Source organism: Pan paniscus, chromosome 10 (assembly GCF_029289425.2).
Source record: "Pan paniscus chromosome 10, NHGRI_mPanPan1-v2.0_pri, whole genome shotgun sequence".
Taxonomy (NCBI): domain Eukaryota; kingdom Metazoa; phylum Chordata; class Mammalia; order Primates; family Hominidae; genus Pan; species Pan paniscus.
The window spans coordinates 132044742-132064200 of NC_073259.2; the positions used below are offsets into that span (position 1 = coordinate 132044742).

General features: G+C 43.7%; 3 protein-coding genes across 18 annotated transcripts in view; 2 read left to right on the forward strand and 1 right to left on the reverse strand.

Annotated features, from left to right (window-relative positions):
- The window catches only part of CCDC92 (coiled-coil domain containing 92), a 36487-nt gene extending 32241 nt beyond the window's left edge, over positions 1-4246 (reverse strand). For 3 of the 7 annotated variants that reach the window (XM_034934771.4, XM_055096331.2, XM_063593759.1), the window contains exon 1: positions 3943-4226. The gene's annotated coding sequence lies outside the window, so the exon portion shown is untranslated. Of the gene's footprint in view, positions 1-3154; positions 3173-3308; positions 3598-3942 lie in introns of those variants that run through there. The other 4 variants (XM_034934770.3, XM_034934768.3, XM_024931070.3 and 1 more) reach the window with 3 other exon arrangements.
- A 1068-nt stretch (positions 4247-5314) lies between these two features.
- The window catches only part of RFLNA (refilin A), a 346100-nt gene continuing 331955 nt past the window's right edge, over positions 5315-19459 (forward strand). For 5 of the 7 annotated variants that reach the window (XM_055096333.2, XM_034934781.3, XM_055096336.2 and 2 more), the window contains exon 1: positions 5406-5449. The gene's annotated coding sequence lies outside the window, so the exon portion shown is untranslated. Of the gene's footprint in view, positions 5450-19459 lie in introns of all 7 variants that reach the window. The other 2 variants (XM_055096335.2, XM_055096334.2) reach the window with 2 other exon arrangements.
- Positions 5403-19459, forward strand: part of ZNF664 (zinc finger protein 664) — a 41528-nt gene continuing 27471 nt past the window's right edge. For 2 of the 4 annotated variants that reach the window (XM_057299560.2, XM_063593761.1), the window contains exon 1: positions 5406-5449. The gene's annotated coding sequence lies outside the window, so the exon portion shown is untranslated. Of the gene's footprint in view, positions 5450-19459 lie in introns of all 4 variants that reach the window. The other 2 variants (XM_057299561.2, XM_063593762.1) reach the window with 2 other exon arrangements.

Genomic DNA, 19459 nt, shown 5'->3' on the forward strand with positions numbered 1-19459 from the left:
AATGGTATATTCCTTGTTCAAAGTTTGAGGAGTCTTAGTCACTTATCACACCCAAAGTCAGCTAATGGGTAAGAGACACAAAAGCATGACACAAACTCATCTGCTACAGAATGAGAGTAACTATTTTAAAAGACATTTAAAAAGTTAAAAGCATGAGACAAACTCATCTGCTAGAGAACGAGAGAGTAACTATTTTAAAAGACGTTTAAAAAGTTAAAAGCATGAAACAAACTCATCTGCTAGAGATCGAGAGAGTAACTACTTTAAAAGACATTTAAAAAGTTAAGTCCATGCAAACATTAATTCAGAATTGTTTTTTCCTCTTCTTCCTAAACTGGAGAGGTCAGATCTTGGTTTAACTCAATCGGCCTCATTACTGACTTGCTGCACTTCAATCCTTGTGTATTGGGCACTCTGATGTTCACAGGCAACTCTGCTCTGCTTCTTAGCCACAGACTGGAGTCCCCACCTCACTGACCCACTTAATACATGTATTAGATTGACACTCAGTAGCCGAATCTTTGTTATAATAGATAAATCCTTATTCCCATTGTTGATCATTGAGAAACCATCATTCTCAAGATTGGTTTCATACAAATAGGGCACATGTCTTTCTTCTTCAAACACAAAGCTCCAATTCCCCTAAGCTTTTCGGCTTGCTGTAATTCTACTTCTTGGCTTTGTTTTACCTTCAGCTGCCAGCGTATTTTAAAAACCATGCAGACATACTGAAAAAACATCCAATGCAACTTAATGTAGGTGGATATGACTGGACTTTTTGCTGTGAAACTTGAGTCATGTTTGAGTAATGAAATAAACAAACTAAAATGCGGAGCAAGCACAAGAATCATCTCTTATATCATCTCTTATTCAGTTTTTTTTTTTTTTTTTTTTTTTGAGACGGAGTCTCCATCTGTTGCCAGGCTGGAGTGCAGTGGCGTGATCTGGGCTCACTGCAACCTCTGCCTCCTGGGTTCAAGCGATTCTCCTGCCTCAGCCTCCCGAGTAGCTGGGACTACTGTGCCACCACGACCAGCTAATTTTTGTATTTTTAGTAGAGATGGGGTTTCACCATGTTGCTCAGGATGGTCTCGATCTCTTGACCTCGTGATCTGCCCGCCTCGGCCTCAGGAGTGAGCCACTGCCCCCGGCCTTATTCAGTATCTTTTAAAAAATGTTTTCAGCCAAGTAAAAGAACGATTCACCTTCATAACTTGCTGGCTCTCCAAAGGATGACTGGCACCATCCCATTTTTTAAAAACAGCTTTAAAAAAAGCCTTTTCTGCTTGCCTTCCTAGAAAAGGGTAATTTTCCTCTTGATTCAATGTTTATTGTAGAAAATAAAGTTAAAGAAATACAAATCATGTATAATTAAAAAGAGTCTTTTAAAACACACTGAATTCGAGAGTGCTTTATTCCCTGTAATATGCCATACAAATGCAAAGCACGACTAAGAATCATCTTTAATAGCAGGTGGGTCTTTAATCTACTAAAAAATCTTCCTAGGGTTCATGTAGGTGTCTGAGGATGTTGCTACGTCCACAACTGTAGAAGCCAGCATAAGAAAACAAAAAACAAAAGCCACAGTGCTAAAAGGGAAGTACAGAAGTCCTCGAATATAGTTGCCATCGGAATACCCAGGAGTCCCTCTCAGAAAGACCCTCCTATACCTCTGTGATACCTCCTAATAGCCATTCACGCCAAGTGGGGAACCAGCTGATCCCAAAAGCCCCTAGGGAAGGAGCAGCCCCTTCTTTCCACCGCTAGTTCTCACCATAAACAACTTTTGCCTTCATATAGAAATGAAATCTGTTTTTCTGTACTCAATAATTACTCAAAATAAATGAAATCCCTTGCTGCATGACAGACCTTCAAACATTTGAAGACAATTAGGACACAGCCACTTCCGTGCCCAAATCCTTCTGCAGGTTGAAACATCAAAGCTGAAGATGTGGAAACTGGTGTCATTCAGTTAGCACCTACCTAGCCGGGATGAAACTTCAATCTGACCCAAACATTTACTGCAACATTGGTGTGCGAAGATACAAAGTCACCTAGTCACTGCCCTTGAAGGACATGGAATTCAGTAAATTCAGTAGATATAATTAATCTTAGTTACCAAATGTGTGCCCACTATGTATTAGAAACTATTTATGGCTGACCTTGTTCCAGATAGAAGGAAAAAAGTTCCATGACTTTTCTTGCCAGAAATACGAGAAAATGCTTTTTTAACATAAGTATTTTTTAAAAGCACCAACATTTTATTAACGTTAGTATCGTTGCAAAGGCATCCTACCAATTAGGTAATTATGTTGAAATCAATTTATCCAAAGATAATTGGATAAGTTGAGATCAATTTATCCAATTTGGCAATTTATCCAACATGGCAGATGAAAGAGTTATAAACCCAAGATGAATGATTCGTTTTTTAAAGAGTTAACAAAAATATCTAATTTCCAAAAAAACCTATTTGTTAGACTGATGTATTTAAAATGTGACACAGTAAAAATCTCGCACAAATAATTGTCCTGTACTTTAGATCTTAAATGTACCTAAACTAAATTTACTGAGTAATTATAATACGCAGAGGAGTAACAAAACTATTTTAAGATTTTTCAGTGGTGTGTATGTATATGTACGCATACCCGCATATATAATCACGAGTTTTAAAGCCTTCTTCCAAGCATATTTCACATAAGATGAACAGTTAGCCAAAAGAATTACATACATTTCAAAACATCTTTGGAGGTAAAAGGCACTTTAAACGTTATCATCTTTTTCCTTACAATGCAATAGCGAGAAAATGCATGGGAATTCTTGATGAGCAAAAAAAAAAAAAAAAAAAAAAAAGAAAAGTCGTTTTATCAATACCAATGCTCTTTAAATAAATTTCAAACGTAAAAGTTTTAAAATGGCAATCCTAGTTTTAATACTTTTACAGGTTTCTGGAACTGCGTAATATGTTAAAGTATTACAGCCTGGTAGCTTGTATTTTGTTATAAAACCGACTACTGCAACCTAAGCTACAGAGCACGGTTATATTTTCTCTCTGGCCGCCTAATTTTCCTTAGTGGACTAGATCGTACTGCTAAATACCAAAACTTGAAATGAAACCATACAGGTCAGCATGAAAACCTAAGTTAGAGAAACTCACTCGCCGTAGCAGACGGCAGCCCAGTAGCCAAGCCTGGAGCTCTGCTGCGTTTGTGCATTCTGCTCCGTTTCACGAATCACAGGCAAATCGTTACTCAGAGTAAACTAAAGCCGCATCAAAGCTTCAGGAAGGGGCTGGCAGGTAGTGTACTTACGGAAAGGCTACCAGGACGGGAGGCGATACAACTTGTCAGGGAGGGTCTCTAAGGTTCCCCGGGTGGTAACAAGCATTTAAAAAGGCGATGTGGATTCAGACGGCCTCCTCCCCACAGCATCCCAGACAAAGCCGGGCTAGGCCCCGGGGCGCTCCTGGTGCACCTGCAATGCGGATCCCTCGCCCTGCGATCCCACCCCGGGGCAGACAAGAGCGCCCCGGGACCGGCCTCTCCTCCCCCTTGGCACTGGGGTGGGCGCGCGCCGCGGCCGGTCCGCACCCTGGACTGGAGCCCGGGCCGGGGAGCCCCCTCCCCAGAAAGGGCCGGCGGACCCCGCGGGGGCGGGCGCGGGGGTCGCCGAGCCTCAGGGACCCTCTTTCCCCGACTCCGCCGTCTCCCGAGTTGCCTTCGCCCGGGGCCACCCCTGCCCCTGGGGGAGCTAACGTGGCTCCCAAGCCCCGGAGGTGGGGCAGGAGGACCCCGTCCCCCGTCTCCCGGCAGGGAGGGTTTTTAAAGTCTTCGCCACGAACTCCCGTCCCTGCCCGGCCCCTCCGCCCCTGCCCGGCCCCTCCGCCCCCGCCGGCGCTGCCAGGTGAGCGGAGCCGGACTCGACACACCCCGGGCCCCGCCTCACCTGCGGGCGCCGCCGTCGCGTTCCTTCAGGCGGCTGCCCTCTTAGGCTCGGTCCTCCCGGCGGGCGGCGGCGGGGGCCCGTGGCCCATGGGCTGGGCGGGGCGCGGCGGGCGGGGCTGCCTGGGCTCGGGCGCTGCCCGGGCCGGGCCGCCGAGGGAGGTCAGTGGGCACCGCCCGCCCGGCGCATCTCGCCCGCTCCCACCCGAGCGCTAGCCGCGGTGCACCCTGGGAGCGGGGCCGGCGGCGAGGCCTGGCCGCGCTGACCCGGCGGGCTAGGCGCCGGCGCGGCGGCGGGTCTGTGTCTGCCGGGCTGGGCGGGGGCGGCGCGCCGATATTCACTTGGCGAGGCGGGGCTACGCCCCCTTCCGCCCGGCTGTGGCGGGGCAGGGGCGAGGGCCGAGGGGAAGGGAGGGTCGGGCCCGCGGGACGCAGGCGCACAGCTCAGGTGCGGCCGCACCGCGGTTGCCCTGGGTAACGCGGCCCGGAGTGGGGGGGCGCGGGGAGGAGCGAGGGAGGCGAGCGGGAGCGCGCGCGCCGGGCGCTGGGGTGGGGGATGGCCGGGCCCGACCGGGCCGGGGCTGGGGGGCGGGGGCGGAGGCGGGCGGTGGGGGCGCGGGCCGGGTGGCCGCGCATGCGTGCGGCCCCCGCTCCCCCGGGGCTCCCCGGCCTCGTGCGTGCGCACGCGCGCTGTCCCCCGGAGGCGTCTGGGTGTGCGGAGCGCGCGCGCGCGCGGCTCGGAGGCGCACCTGTGAGGTGTCCCTGAGGAGAGGGAGGTGGGTGCGCGGCGCCCGCGGCCTGGGGCGCTGACTCCCCTCACTTGGAGTGAGTTCTCGGCGGCCGGGCTGCAGTCTTTCTTTCTTTCCCGGAGGGAGGCGGGGGCCGGGGGCCAGGGAGCGGGCTAGGGGTGGGAAGGAGGTGGAGTGGATTAAAGAAAAGAAAAACAACCCATCCCGGAGGATGGGCCTCGGGCCGGCCCGGCCCTTGGGGATGGCGGGGAAGGTCAGAGCGGCTCCGCGCAGCCTGGCGGGTCCGGGGCTGAGAAGCCGCCCCTCGGGCCTCGGGCGGTCGGCCGCGGGCCCGCAGTGCGGGGGAGCGGGGCCGGGGGGCGCAGATGGCGGCCGGTGCGAGCGAGGGCTGGGCAGCGGGCAGGGCGAGGCCGGGCGAGGCCCCTCGGGAGCCGGACTCCCGAGCCAGGCTCCATTGTTGTTGGAGCCGAGGGAAGGGGGAGCGCTGCCGCCCTCGTCGCCCGTGGAGCCGCGCCTTGGAGCCCTTCCAGGCGGGTCCCGGGAGAGGCGGTCATGGCCGCGCCAGGGGACCGGGGAGCCGGGCGGCTGCGGAGGAGCCGGCTGCATGGGGTGCTGTGTGTTTTTCAGGGCGCCCTGCGTCCGGCAGAGGAGGCGAGCATCCCGCTCAGGTGATGAGGAACCCCTCGCGCACCCAGCGCAGAAGGCTGCTGCCGCCGGACGCCTCCATTGTTTGACCACAACAAGGGCCGGATTCTCACCCAGGTAAACTGGCTGCCGGCGCTGTCCACCTCCCTCTGACTCCCGCCTCCGCAGGCGTTCTCACCCCTTCCAGGACTCGACTGCAGTTTTCTCACTGTCCCCGGCTTCTCATGAACTCCGTATACCCCCCTCCCAGACATTTTCCCGTCCGGATCCATCTCTCCGCCACATCACCTCTCATTTCCCCCAGAACTCAGCTCCTTTGTGAAACCTTTCTTGCCGAACTCTAACAACTAAATCTCCCCGGGAGCCTGCTCCGAACTGAACTGTTCTGGTTGCTAGATTGCTTACGGGCTGTCTTATTGCAACAAAGGAGACCAGATACCGAAAAAAGATTTCTGAGCTATTGCCTTCTTCAAGGAACGTTTTCTGATATTTACAGTTTATTGTTTTCACAAGATGGAACGGTTTTTAGGCATTTTGGCTTCTTATTTAGAGAGGGCTCCTATTTCCTTCATAGACGCATAGTTTTTTAGAGCAGGAAATTGACCTTGTTCAACCCGCAGGTTAATTAAAAATTTAAAAATTAATTCTAAATTAGCAGAGTAGTACATTTTCTTTGTAAAAACAGCATATCACAGAGATGGCATTTTGTCTTTGACTATCAACCTCTGTCTTCAGGGATGCCGACTATTATGTGTGTGGTGTTTATCCTTCTAGATCTTTTGGAGTACTTTTACGTGTGTGCACTTAACATCATTTTTGACTGTTTTAACAAGGACTGTTGCACCGTAACTTTCAATGTTAGCATGTAATGCTTCAAGTCATTTTTTAACAACTGCTGCACCATGTTCCATAGATTCAGTATATCATGGTTTAGCCATTTCCCAAATTGATAGCTGTTTAAGTTTTAACTTTAAAACAGCTTTTTCGCTGGTGGTGGTTCTCTGATGAGATGAAATTTCGGTGATAGGAGCACAGATCTACGCTAATTATCGAGATTCGGCATTTATGATGAAGTTCTCTTTTGGTTAAGAAATTGACATGTGGAAGCAGCCACCCCTCCCCTATGGTAGTTCTGACTCTAGCACTTAGAAGTTGTGTGACCTTGGGGAGGACATTGAATCACACCAAACCTCGGTTTTCTTTCCTGTAAATGGCCTGCTCTGTCTGGTCCATAGAGTTCAGTGATACAGTGCATATGTGTTGTGGAATGTAAAGTAGTATATATAAAGGTTGGTTTTATTAGCCTTTGTGATCCAAAAATTATTTGCAATATCATTTATATTTTTTGACCAGATGTGTGTGTATCATATCACAGAGCACTACAGATAGTCAACTTTGAATGCTTTTTAATTTGTGACTTTTTAAATTAATTTTTATCAAGCACTGACAATACATTAGTCTTCTTAACAATATTTTGCAAAGCATTTTTTCCTAGGGCTTTGTTTTCTTCCTCTTCTTTAAAAAAAAAAAAAGAGAGAGAGAGATAGGGTCTCTTTCTGTTGCCGTGGCTGGAGTGTAGTGGCATGATTCTAGTTCGCTGCAGCCTGGGACTCCTGGGCTCAAGTGATCCTTGTGCCTCAGCCTCCCCAGTAGTTAGGAATGACTACAACCATGTGCCACCACACCTGGCTGATTTATTTTATTTTTGTAATGACAGGCTCTTACTATCTTGCCCCAACTGGTCTCAAACTCCTGGCCTAAAGCAGTCCTCCCAAAGTGTTGGGATTACAGGTGTGAGCCACTGTGCCCAGCCCCTAGTGCTTTTACATACCTTAAAAATTAAGGCATATAAATTAGTTGACTGTGAATAAACATATTAGCAAACTGAACACTAGACAATACTCGCACTATAATATTTAAGCTTATTTCCTTAGAGTTGTAAGGTGTACATGTATTTTTCTGTGGCAGCAGCAGATTCAGATTAGCTTTTATGTCCTTCAGGGAAAAGGGATTGTTACTAAATTTGCAGGCTGTATCAGAGTTTTAATATTGAGATTTAATATTTTAATCATTTAAATAATGATTGAATGATGTGATGGGTAACATTTTAAGATGTATGAGATACGATTAGGGGCTTTTTACGTATTTTTCTTTCTTTCAGATATATATGAGTGCCTGTAGTGTGGCCAGCAAAATCAACTTATTTTGTTCTCTTGAAGCTTATGATTTGTGAGGGGGATTGGAATTTAAACACAATCACAACTACACGTATGATCACAAACTGGTATCTGCTGTGAAAGTTAAGAAGCACCTGCTATGAGGGAGTATAAAAAAGGGGAGACCAAATTTTAGAGTGGAGAGAAGGGGCCTAGGAAAGACTTTTCTGTATAAATAAGATTTAAGCTGAGATTTGAAGAGTGCGTAGGTGTTAGTGTGGAGGAAAGTGAGGGATAATTTTCCAGGCAGAGGAACAGCATGTGGGAAGGCCTCAAAGTGGGGAAAAAGCTTTGCCCATTCCAGGAACTGAAAGAATGAATGTGGATAGACTATGGAGGTGAAGGGGAAGAGTGGCTAGGCCAGGGGCCAGATCAAGTAGGGTCATGTAGGGCAGGTTAAAGTGGTTGTATTTTATCCCGAGTGAAATGGGAAACCATGATATGGGTTGGGATTTACGAAGAGGAGTGACATAATCAGATTTGTATCTTTAAACAGCCACTCTAGTCGTCGCATGCAAGATGTGGGGGCATGTTGGGGGTGGAGAGTAGAAGTGGGGAGACCAGGTTGGCCATCTCAGAGGGCTGCCTGGAAGAGACGTGAGCTTTCCCTTGGAATTCACATTGACCTCACGTTACCAGCTACACTAAGGTCAAATCAATGTTTGATTAAAAAAAAAAAAGATCCTGGCCATGCACAGTGGCTCACACCTGTAATCCCAGCACTTTGGGAGGCAGGTGGATCATGAGGTCAGGAGACCGAGACCATCCTGGCTAACAGGGTGAAACCCTGTCTCTACTAAAAATACAAAAAATTAGCTGGGCGTGGTGGCAGGCACCCGTATTCCCAGCTACTCGGGAGGCTGAGGCAGGAGAATGGCGTGAACCCGGGAGGTGGAGCTTGCAGTGAGCGGAGATCATGCCACTGCACTCCAGCCTGGGCAACAGAGGGAGACTGTCTCACAAAACAAACAAACAAAACCCCCACAAATCCTTGTTTCTAATTTTTAAGAAGTGGGGATAAATAAAAGCAATAAAAAGGTACTTGGTATGCAAAAAGTACACATAAATGTTAAACTAGTTGTCTATACTTAAAAGTGTCAGAGAGTCAAATTAAAAATTGGGACATTATTTAACAAGGTTTGTATGTTTTGACAAAGCGGTAATATGTGAGATAGGAGTGAAGTGAGGCTCTAAAATGAAGGGAAATATTTGTAGATGCTATTGACTATGAAAACAATAACAAAAATTATTAGACAAAAAAATTGATGGAGTGACCATGTATTAGTATATGTATAAAATTAATAGCTTTCTGAATACCAGAAATAACCTACTAGAACCTAAAATGGCCAAAAAAAAAAAAAAAAAAAAAACCCAAAACAAGAAACTGGCTCTGACCAGGTTGCAGCAAAACAAGTGAACCGTGTAGGCACAACCTTATAGAGTCAAGTGTGCGCTCTGTGGAGGAGACCATAAAGTATCCTGAAAGGTCTGAAGGGGTACCTTGAACGGAAAGAGAGGCCGTCTTCCGGGCTGTGATGTCTGCATGTTATGGAGATGTTCATTTTGGGGTGAACGTGGTAGAATAATTATGAGTAATGAGGTGAGACAAATATATTCAAACATATTATAGAGCCACATTCATTAAAACAGTATCATTCTGGCTGTAAAATATCCATACAGGTCACTGGAACTTACTCAGCACCCCAGAAATAAACTTTTTTATATGGAAATGTCATAAATAATAATGAAATCATCACAAATGCCCCCTGAGTCTAAAGAAAATGTAAGTAAATATTAAACATCTGGAAAGAGGAGTTTTACATGCTAAGGTGGATGGAGCACATGCTTTAGACTCAGATGTGTCTAAACTGGAATCTTTTAAGTGAGGAAAATTATCCCCACTTTGCAGGTGTTATGAGAGTAAGAGATAAAGGGCCAGGCACCTGCAGGGCACTCAAATCTGTAAGTAGCTGCTGCTATTAGAAACAATAGAGAAAATAATAATTAAAAATTAGTGTATTAGACTACATAAAAATTTATTCTTTAGGAAGAGAAGGGAAAAAACCCGAATCATAAAGTGGAAAATATTTGTGGCAAATGATAAGCTAAGAGTTAGTATTTTCAATATGCAAAGAACTCATCCAAATTGGTGAAGAAAATAATGAAGATCCACACACAGGTGGTTATAGGATGTGAATAGACAGTTCGCTGGATAGAAATATAAGTTGTGAAACATTGGAAAAGCTGTGTAATTCATTAATAATCAAATCACTAATTACCGTATAGAAAAGTTAGATTCTGTTCTGAATAGCAGCAAAACTAGAAAACATTTACAAGTAAGACATAAATGTACCAAAGCTTTATGAAGAGAAGTAAAAACTTTTACCTAAATGATTTAAAAGCTAACCTAAATAAATGGGCAGACTTTTTCCTGGAAGGGAAGGCATCATTGTAGATTGCAGTACTCTCCAAATTAAACTATGATTTCAATGTAATTACAATTGAAATCCCAGTGGGAATTCTTTTGGACACTTGATAAATTGCTTCTAAAACTCTTTTGTAGGAGTAAATGTCCTAGAATGGCCAAAAAATGACAAACGTTTTTAATGGAAAAGTAGTGTTGGGGGATTTGCTATATGAGAAGTCAAAGCATACTGAAATGCTGCAGTAATATAAATGGTGAACACAAGAATAGACAGATTGACGTCTGGAGCAAAGTAGAATCCAGTAACAGACCCATTTTTATATCGGAATTTAGTATATGATAAAGTTGGTGTTTTGCAACAGTTGGGAAATTATAATTCAGTATGTTGTATAGGGATAAATGGCTCTTTATTTAGAAAGAAAGATCCTACTTCATCACATTCAAAATAACTTAGATGGATTAAGGAACTAACTAAAAAAACCTATAAAAGCATTAGAAGGAAATATAAGAGAATTTGTTATGTAGAAGGATACACTGGAAATTATGTGTTCTGGTAGGCCATTTAGGTAAGACCAAGACCTAAAATCATAAATGAAAGGATTGATAAATTTGACTATAATCACAGTTGATAATTCTGTGACAAAAAGCGTTACAGAGTGACAGACTGGGAAAACAACCTGTAGCATGTATAAAGAATAAATAGAATTAACAAATTAGGTAATGAATTGAGGATATGAACAGTTCTTAGATAAATGTGTTCAAACAGTGAAGAGAAATTCAACCTCATTGTGATTAGGAGAATGGAAATTTAAAAACTAGATTTTTTTGTTGGGAGGAGGGCATCAGGCAAAAATTAAAAACTATCCAGCGATGTAAAAGAGGCACCTAATACGTTGTTGGGACATAAAATTGTTCCAAGTTTTTAGATGGCAATTTTGGCAGAATTTTATCAAAATAAAAGTACACGTTGATTTAGCAGCTACACTTCAAGGAATCTGTGCTATTTTCATAGGAGAACATACATTAATATAAACAATGTCTATTGCAGCGTCATTTATAATGAAAAATTGAAGATAATCAAAATAAATTTTGGTACCCATATACTGTGGAATATCAAGTAGCGTTTTGTTTTTTGTGGGATTTTTTGTTTGTTTTGTTTTGAGACAGGGTCTTGCTCTGTTGCCTAGGCTGGAGTGCAGTGGTACGGAATGTGGTTCAGTGTACCTCAGCCTCCTGGGCTCAAGTGATCTGCCTCAGCCTGCCAAGTAGCTGGGACCACACACACACACACACCACTACACCTGGCTGATTTTTAAATTTTTTTGTAGAGACGGAGTCTCACCACGTTACCCAGGCCAGTCTTGAACTCCTGGCCTCAAGTGATCCTCCCGCCTTGGCCTCCCAAAGTGTTGGGATTACAGGCATGAGCCACCATGTCTAGCCTATTAGTTTTTTATATAGAGAGGTAGATTTGTATGTACTGACATAGCCTGTATGGATGTCTAGAATATACTGCTGAGCCAAAAAAGCAAGCTTAATCTCATTTTTTGTAAGATACAAAACAAAATAATGAAGGGTGAGTGTGTGTATATATATATATTCTGAATAAGAATTAGAAAAAGACTAGAATACCTGAAAACATTTAATTCTGATTATTTCATGGGAAAAGCCTAGGGGAGACTGGTTTTTCATATCACATGTGTTTGCATTGCTTCAGTTTTTTTTACAATGGTCATTTACTTTTGTAATGAAGATGTTACAATTTCTCACCAATTTCATGAAGGTCTAGATTTAGACAAAAATATACAGTGCCTAGTACCTAAAAGGATGTGGTAAAAATGACACACTTTTATGTTACATTGGCCATATGTGTCAAGAGTCTTAAAATTATTTACATTTCTTGATGGTCTAGGAACCATCAAAAGAATATTTTTAAATACAGAGAAAAGCTTTCTGCACAAAATATGTATATTGTAGAATTATATTTATGGGCACAGTTTGCAGAATGGTTATGATACATCCCCTATATCATATATTTAGTGGCAAATAACATTGCCATTAAAAACGTTTATGAAGAAAATATATTAAAATGCTTATGATAGTGTTAAGTGGAAGGAAATCAGGATACACAATTGTATACCTGATATGATGAAAATGCCCCAAAAAAAGTCCCAGCAGCCTTCCAGTAAAACCTATGAATGGCAAAAATATGTAGAAGAAATTAGATGGAAATCTTAAGAATCGTGGAATTCGGTAGGATGTCGGGTGATTTAAATAATCTTTTTTGTATTTGCCAAGATTACATGTACCTGTATTACATGTATGATGGAACATTTGATTTAACAAAGTATATTATATCTGGGACATGATAGCTACATGGCAAATAGACATGAGCACTTTTTTTTTTGGTTAAAGCCAATGAATAAATTTGGAATTTACACTGAAAATGATTGGGACCCATTGAAAACTTGTGAGTAGGGTAAGAACAATCCATTTTGCATTCTAGAAGGTTACATTAGAGTAGATAATGGATTAGAGGGAAGCAAGACTGGAGGCTTTTGTAGAATTCCAGGGAAGATGACGGTGGCTTGAGTTAAGTTGAGACAATGCAGGTACACAGTGGAGAGTTTCCAGAGGTATTTGGAAGAGAGTGGCTAGACCTTTGTGATGGGGGGAAGTCAATGATATTGACTTCGGCAATTGAGGGGAGAGTGGACTCATTTACTATAGTTGGGAATTGGCTATGGTTTGAATATTTGTCCCCTTTAAAACTCATGTTGAAACTTAATCCCCAATGTGACAGTGTTGAGAGGTGGGGCCTTTCAGAGAGGTTTGGCTCATGAGGGCAGAGCCATTCATAGATTAATGGGTTGTCATGGGAGGGGACCTGGGGGCTTTATAAAAAGAAAAGAGACCTGAGACAGCATGTTAACATGCTCAGCCCCCTCTCATCGTGTGATGCCCTGTGCCGGCTCAGGGCTCTTTGGAGAGTCCCCACCAGCAGGAGAGCTGTCACCAGATGTGGCCCTGGGCTTTTTCAGCCTCCATAACTGTAAGAGATAAATTTCTTCATAAATTATCCAGTTTCAGGTATTCTCTTGTAAGCAATAGAAAACAGATTAAGACAGGAATATAGCAGGCTTTGGTGAGGAAGTGATTGATTCAGTTTTGGATGTACTTGAGTCTGAAGGTCTTATAGGACACATAGGTGTGTCACGAAGAGGATTTACAAAGAATAATTTTACAGTACACATGTTTTGCTGTAAGAATGACTAGATACTATACATAGCTATGGTATTAAAATCAATATTTCTACATGGTAAATTTTTCTTGCAATATAGTTGTACTTCTGTAAATTGGGGCATATCTGTCTAGACAGACTGGACCATTGATATTTTTCACATAGAATTACTTGAGACTGCATGACCTCGACTTCAGATAATACCATGATTGTCTTTGGGGTTCATTGGGTAGACTCTTGCCTCTCTGAGTGGGTGGTGGAGGTTCCTCTGGGCATTAGTGGTCCTTTTGTCAGTCATCCTGTTGTCAGAGTACACCTGACTTCTGGGAGTGATTTCTCTTCATCTTGGTAAACTGGTCCCTTCCACGTAGGGGCAGGCCAGGAAATAGGCAGAGTGGTGCCCTTTCATCCATGTGTGAGTGCCCACCTGGCTGTTAGTAGTATGGCTGGAGCATGGGTACCTTGAAGGACAAGTGGGGAAAAGGTAGCGGAGAAAGTGCCTGCCAAGGTAACAGAAGTCATTAGAGAGGAAGGTAGATGTCTTCATCAGAGGTTGGGGCCCAGTCGCTGGGAAGTTGGCGGCAGTCAGTGTGGCTGTGCTCTTTGCCTTCATCTCCCAGGCTTCTCCTGCTCACTGTGTGTCTGCCCTATGCTTCTATGTGTGCCTGCCCTCCCCCTAATCTCTTCTCTCGCTTGGCAGTAAATAACACGTGACCCCAGGTGGTCACTCTGGAAGGCCATTCTGAAACTCTAACTTCTGCCAGCTCACATCACAGACCCAGTCTTTCCACTTCCCACTTCCCAATTCCAAATTCTCCAGAAGGACAATCTGATTGGCTTAGCTTGGGTTCCACGCTCACCGTATCGGTTTTACTGTTGCAGAGCTTACAGGAGCAGATTCATTTAGTGTGAGCCTGGTGGACTGGCTAGAAGGGAGTGCAGATGAGGACACTCAGGAGAGACGTCCTGGAAGTTAGAAAGTTTCAAGAATGGACAGGAGCAGTAGTTTCAAACGGCCTAGAGATGTAATAAAGGGATCAGGAGTGAATCTTAGATTTAGCAAATTGAAGTCTTTCAGCCCAGGTTGAAAGTTGTGTCTACTGGGCATGGTGGCTCATGCCTGTAATCCCAGCACTTTGAGGGGCCAAGGCAGGCAGATGGCTTGAGGCTGGGAGTTTGAGACCAGCCTGGGCAACATGGCAAAACCCCGTCTCTACCAAAAATACAAAAATTAGCCAGGCATGGTGGCACATGCCTGTGGTTCCAGCTACTTAAGAGGCTGAGGTGGGAGCATCACTGGAAGGCAGGGCTGTAGTGAGCCATGATCACGCCACTGTACTCCAGCCTGGGTGACAGAGCGAGACCCTGTCTCAAAAAAATAAAAAAAGAAAGCAAGCAAGTTGTGCTACAGCTAATCCATATGGGAGAGTCACAAGGTGGAACCAATGGCTATGATTACTCATTTGTAAGACACTGAAAGAAGAGAATTTTTAAAATACAATTTAATTTTGAAGATGTAGCAGAAGCATTCAAAATGTAATTTTAAAAATATAATTCGTATTGCTTTTTAATGCTAAAACATTTCTACACCTTTATTCTAATTCTGAAATACACAGTGTCTCTTGTGTCACTTGATACATTATAAGAAATTCAGTAAAGCTATTCTAGAACTCATTTATTTTTCATACCCCTGAAAGTTCATAAAATAATCATAGGTTATTTCCATATCTTATTTTGCAGTGTGTTCTATGATATTGTGACAGAGCTTGTGAGGAAGCCTTTGTAGCCAGAGCAGACCCCTGTCCCAAAGATGATGAACTCTGCCACTTAGGTTAACAATACAACAGTTCATAGAAATAATTGGAACCATTTTTCTTCTGCAGAGTAAATCCTGTATGTCCCTCTGGCTTTCAAAATATCACTTTTGTATGTGTAGTTCAAATATGTTTAGGATTGAGCCTGATGGGGGTTTAAGAATATTTCATTGATTCAAAGTACTCGGTGTTGGCTAGAAAACATGTCAAGTTTCTCAGTTAACCGATATTCAATAAATTACTTTTAATACTATAACTTTACATTGTGATAGGACTAGGACCTTGTGGTAAGCCTCCAGACTCACAGTTAGAATCAGAGAACCTGCACAAAGCGGGTTGCATGCATTTTCATGATGCTTGGCAACTAGAGGTAGTAACCCATTGTGACATTGATTTCAAGTCCTAACTCCTTAGTGTGAAGAGCTGAGAAGGTTTCTGAGCAGGTGTTTGAGTGCCCTCTGGAGGCCTTGTGAACAGTTGAAATGTGGACTCCTAGCAGAGCTTTCTTTCACAGTCAGAGTTGAGAACCAGTGGGCGAGATGGTTGAAACTGGTGTGGATGTTAGGAGCAGAGGAGAGGGGAGATGGAACTCATGGGAATGAACTAGTGTTTACAAGAGCTTGCCCGGCCAACTGATAATACTGGGTTTATGCAGTGAGTGTAGAACACAGAGGCCGTAGGGTCACAGAAGGAGCCAAGGGAGTGTGGCCGGTAATGTCCAATGGGATAAAGAACAAAAAGTGCCCTTGGATTGGCCAAGAGAAGGCCGACAATGAGAGGAACCTCGGTGGTGTGGTGTTGGATTGAGGCATGAGTGGGAAGTGAAGCAATAGAAATCTGGAAAAATCAGTCTTTAAGAGGTCTGGATGGGGAAATGGAGGGTGGGGCCAGGGAGACAGGGTAGCTAGAGAAGGCCTGGGATTAAATGCTGTTTTTCCTTAAGGTTGGGGGAGACTTCTGCATTGTGTTTAAATGCTGAAGGGAAGAAACAAGCACAGAAAGAAAACAGTTGAAAGGGGTATGGGGGCCGGGGAGGAGGAGAGAGTTGGTTTCAAAGTTCTTTGCCTGGGAGATCTGTTGAGGGAAGAAGTTGCCTTTTATAGGGACTTTGAGTTTGTCAAAGTAGTGATTTTCAGTTTATCGTGGGATGATGGGGAAATAATTCTAGTAGGCAGTTGGAGATACAGGTAAGAAGAAAAGACTGTGTTAAGAAACTGTGGCATCATCATCATGGAAATGGTCATCATTCCAGCCAAGCAGGTAGTTGAGCTAAAAAATGGAGACAGGACATACCGTATGGAGGACTCCTATATTTAGGTGTAGGCATCTGAGATGGCAGACACAATCAGCAAGGCCAGAGGAAAAGTGAGAATGTGCAGGGAACTGGGAGCCGAGGAGACCGTAGACTAGGATTCAGGGTGAGGCAGGAGGAACGGCCCCAAGATTTGACTCTGAGAGCAGTTTTGTAGTGGGGGTGGGGGTACAGAATGGTGTGTGGGAGGCGCACACAGAAGGTATTATAGATGCTGTGGAGGAGCTCAGTAGTGAAAGTGAGAAGAGTGAATTGGTCTTAGTCGGGGGATGGCTCCAGAGAACACATGTCGCTTATCTGTGCATATGAAATTAGAGCTGTAATCAACAATGACTCTAGAAAGGATTATATTTGCTTTTTTGTTTTTAACACCATCATCTCAGAATATAAGATCTAAGTTTCATGTAACTTTTGTGCCACTTCCTACTCTTCTCAGATTGAGAATCTGACCAGAAGGAAGAAAATGTCTAGGTCTATTCATGACATTTGAGGGAGTTCTTGCAGGAGAGAGTAAATGTGACTGATTTTTGATTTACTATTCTGACACACGTCAAGTGTTAAATCCTTTAAATCTATGAGACCATTTGCTATCATAAATGACATTTTAAAAAACTTCTTGGTAAAACTAATAGTATGGCTAATAGAAGTTATTTGGCTTCACTTATTTAAAATATTTCGTTAAGAAAAGATAACAGATTCCTAATATCAGAAGTGGTAAAATAACTGTGTTTAAATCTGGGAGGTGGGATTTGACCTCTCACTTTAGACTGAGTGCCCAGTTTGAGCGGCCAGGCATACAGTTTAAGCATACACTTATCCAAGGGGTGGAATGGCAGGTTCCAGCTTAGGCCCAAACACGTCCGCTGCTGTGGGACTGGTGCGAAGACCTGTGAAGGCCTTAAGCCATTAAACTTTTGGAGGCCTTTACTATGTCATATCAAACATTAAATCACCCATGTCCCACATAAAATTAGCTTGTACAAAACCATATGAGTTAAGCTTTGATTGGCTGTAGACATTTAACATTTATTAACTTTAATTTTGCAATTTTCTTTTCATGTTTTGCATCCAGTAATGTTTTTTTTCAGATCTGAAACATTTACATAGGTCTTCGAGATGCTCATGAGCCATAGGGACTGTGCCTATATACCTAGAGATAAGACATCCCTGTTCTGCTGGGAAGTGGACATTGGGTATGTCTAGGCATGTCTGGCGGGGGGGCTGGAGGGGGTGGGCTTGCCCGCAATCTGTTTGTTTGTGGCACTGAGGCACCTCCTGGGAAAACTTCATCTTAAGGGGGAGTTGAAGGAAGTGTTTTAGTTAGGGATTTTTTGCTGCAAAGAACAGAGTTTCATTCAGACCACTTTCTGTACAAGGGGCTATATTGGAGGATGCATGTGGATCAGACCCATGAGGAACTCAGGCTGTCCAGAGACAAGCCACAGTCTTCCCATGGACAGTGAGGTCTCTCACGGCATCACTCATTTCTTTGTGTCTTTCTCCTCTTGCTGCCATCTGGCTTGTTTTTCCCTCCTCTGTATGTCTTTTCTAACCTTTTAGCTCGTCCTTGCTTATAGATTCTACTTCCTCATGAGTTTGGTTTGCTGTGATTTGATGACCTCTGCAGTCATTTTGCGGATCATAACCTCTCAGCTTCATCTCTCACAGCTGATAACCTCATTCTCTCAGTATTGCTTAGATTCCTGAGAGAGAGGGAATCTGATTTTGTTTTGCTTTTATTGTTGTTCCAAGCCACATCATATGTCAGAGTTAAGCTCTTGGGTCAGATGTCTGCACTTGGTCTCAGAAGTGGTCATGTGGCCGATGGCTGCCTGGGCCTATCGTTAAAGCTGAAGCAGTTCCCATTAGTAGGATTTGTAGGCTAGCAGGCACCATGATTGGCATGTATAGTTCAGTAAGGGAGGAAAAAACCTGGCCCAATATCAAGACCACTTGAAATTCCTCCAAATGTATTCCTGCCCTTTAAAATATTATCCTGCTAACAGCTTTCATTCTAAGTTGAACCTTTATTCCCACAGAGAAACTAAAATAGCTAAATGTGTTGAAAGCATTTTCACTTTTCCATTTTCTTCCTGTTTTATTCAGTCTCTGACAGTGCAGGGCCACTCAGCATAGTCTACAGGACTCTATTTCTAATGTTAGTGATTTCTGCTGAAAATGATGTAGCAACTTCAGATAGCTATTAGCAAGTTGGATCATTATAACCACATGCCTTTCACATAATCCTTTCCCCCAAAGCTCTGGGGAGCTGTAGAGGCATACTGTAATTCAGCACTGTCCCCAGATTGACAACAGCTAGAAAAACATGTAAATGTCCCATCCACATGTAGATACGGCAGCAGTGTGAACCTAAGTTCCTTAATATATCATAACTCCCAGGGGAAAGTGAAGTTCCCCAAAATTAAAGCTAGATCTTGAGATCTATACCTAAACTTCTCTGAACAATTATAGAATATAGCAGAGGCGGGGAGGTAGTAGATGGAATAAATAAAATAATGATAATGATAGCTTTGTTGAGCCCTTAAAATTTGCCAGGCAGTGTTTTAAGTACTTCTCATGGATTAATTGATTTAATCCTTAAATTACCTTATAAGATCAGCTGCCTTTATTATCTCCATTAACTCATTCTTAACCTCCTAGGTGAAGGTTACACAGCAGGTGTGCAGTAGGGCCAGGACATGAACTCACCCAGTCTGACTCCAGTTTGTGCTTCTTCAGTACCGTGAGAGACTGGAAAATCCATGAAAAAACATTATTGATTGTTTATTCCCTGGCATTTTAGCCAGTCTGAGTCAGTTATCTTATACCTATGAACCTTAAACTCATTTTGGATCCAGTTCCCATCACGAGGCTAATTGTGATAATGGGATACCTATATCTTGGAGGGAAGTTGTGCAGAGTGCCTGGATTTTCCTTTCTGTGGTTTCTCAGATTTGCTCATCCCTTCTTTGGACCTCCATGCCTTGAGTCCCATATATTTATATAAATCCCAGATGTAAATAGGTCTGTCCTATCTTCTGAGCTGGGACCCCACGTTTATAATAGCTAGTTCACGAAAACATTTTGTGATCCTAAATTCTCTATAAATAAACCCATTT